A 2,144-nucleotide genomic window follows, 5' to 3' on the forward strand; every position below is an offset into this window, starting at 1 on the left:
TTTCTTGCCCCTTTATCAAAGATGAGATGATCATATGTTTGAGGGGAGGTGTCAGTATATTCAACCCTGTTCCATAGGTCTGCAGCTCTGCCTTTGTTCCAGTACCATGCTATTTTAATTATTACTGCTTTGTAGTAGAGTTTGAGATTCAGGAGGTTAATTCCTCCCATTTTCTTTTTCCCAAGAACTGCTTTAGCTATTCGAGCGGGCTTACTGTTCCATATAAATTTCAGGAGTGTTTGCTCCATTTCTTTGAAGAATGTTATAGGTATCCTAATAGGGATCGCATTGAATTTGTACAGTGCTTTGGGAAGTATTGCCATTTCGACAACATTAATTCTCCCGATCCATGAACAGGGGATATTTTTCCATTTCCTCGCGTCCTCTTTTATTTCAATAAGCAGCGTTTTGTAGTTTTCATTGTACAGGTCCTTTACTTCCTTAGTTAAGTAAAATTCTTCTTAACCCACCCCCAGTTCCTCTGATGTCTGTTACCTTCACCCCAGACATTGGGAGATGCTGGAATTGAATCTGGCGTCTGCCACCCTCCTCCACTCAGAACAGAAGACTTGGGACTTCTCATGTGTCTAGGAACCCCAAAACTCTCAGGATGGAAGATGGCACCCTCAGCAATTTTGGGTGCTATGCTGTGGGGACGTCGGACATGGAGACCTTTAGAACCGAGTTGGTGGGTGACGTCGTAATGCGGGAAGGCAAGCCTCTCCTGTGTCACCCTGTTCGCTCTCGGGAAGCTGGCTCTGGAGCACTGTGCACTGGGTGTCCTTCCATGGAGAGAGTAAGTGGGGCGAGCCCCAGCAGCACGGACACCCGGACACAGTTCATTGTCTGACCCGAGTCCCACCAGGGCACTGCAGGGACAGAAGGACAGAAGATGCTGGACTCTCTCATCCCCTCCAGCCCTTGGCGGGTGTAAGCGAGTCGAATGAACCAGAGGCAGCCTCCTCTTGGCACATGGATTTCTGGAGAATGAAGGTAGCACCATTGGGGTCCGGGTCAACCCCCAACCCCGACTCCACCCCACCCAGTCCACACCTCCTGATCTGGCCCTATGACTGGGGGAGGGGGTCGGGGGCAGGGGTGGAGAAGTGACAGGAGTTGGGCTGAGGGGGACGCACAGAGCTCCGCCAGGAGGGCAGTTCCTTCTGGAATCAGACTTCGGTTTGTACACTCGTGGACTCCACACACGCCAGCTCCCCCAAATGTCAGGGTAAGCCAATGAGCAGTCTCTGTCGGACAGGAGGGAATCCAGTGGTCAACAAGGAGGTCCAGAAGCAGCAGAGTTTTGGGGGGACAGGGCGAAGTCAGGTTTTGGGGGGCTTTATCAGCTCTGAGCTCTAAGTCCTTAATATGGGGTGCAGGGGTGCTAAAATTCCAGCTAAACTTCCTCTCTGCCCCCCAAGAGCAGAGGGGAGACATTTGGGGTCCTCCTGGGAGCTGAAGAAGGAAGGAGATTCCTCTTGTCTGACCGTAAGGCAGTTGCAGGAGAAGATAACTAGGGAGGCTCGAGGCCTCAGCATCATTAGTGCCCCCATGGGGGTGTCCCATCTGTCCCCCCTCCCCAACCCCCGAGACTCAACTGCTGAAGCAGATGGGTCCCAGCTGGGAGCAGAACTTCTGGTAGGGCTGTCTGAAGCCAGCGGCCGCAGGTTCACCTGGGGGACACAGGGGGTCAGTGGAACACAGCCTCTGTGTGCCTCCCACCAGCACCTTTTTTGGGGCGTCAACTTCCTAAGCAGTGCTCAGGGATTTAGAGGGCCGCCAGGGCCATACCTGTATGTGGGAAACACGTGGTGCCATGGATCAAAACTCGGTCTTCGCACATGCCAGGCATCTGCCCCCCCCCCCCATGCTGCCTCCCCAGTCCCTGCCCTGGCCCTTATGGCCTTGTCATCCCAGGCTGGAAACTGGAGGCATCTGGGTCTGCCAGAGTGTTTGTGGTTTCCAGGAAAGTTTCGATCCAGCACACACTCTTCAATCAAGCAATGATGAACGGATGGAGCTGGTTGGCAAATGCCCCTGGTTCTCGGCTCCCTCTCAGCCTGTGTGGGGCAATTCCCAAGTGCTGCCTGCCTCACATTCTTCCAGATGTCCCCAGTGAAGCTGAGCACACCCAAGGATGACAA

This window comes from Sorex fumeus, unplaced genomic scaffold (assembly GCF_029834395.1).
Source record: "Sorex fumeus unplaced genomic scaffold, SorFum_2.1 ptg000019l, whole genome shotgun sequence".
NCBI classification, from domain to species: Eukaryota; Metazoa; Chordata; class Mammalia; order Eulipotyphla; family Soricidae; genus Sorex; species Sorex fumeus.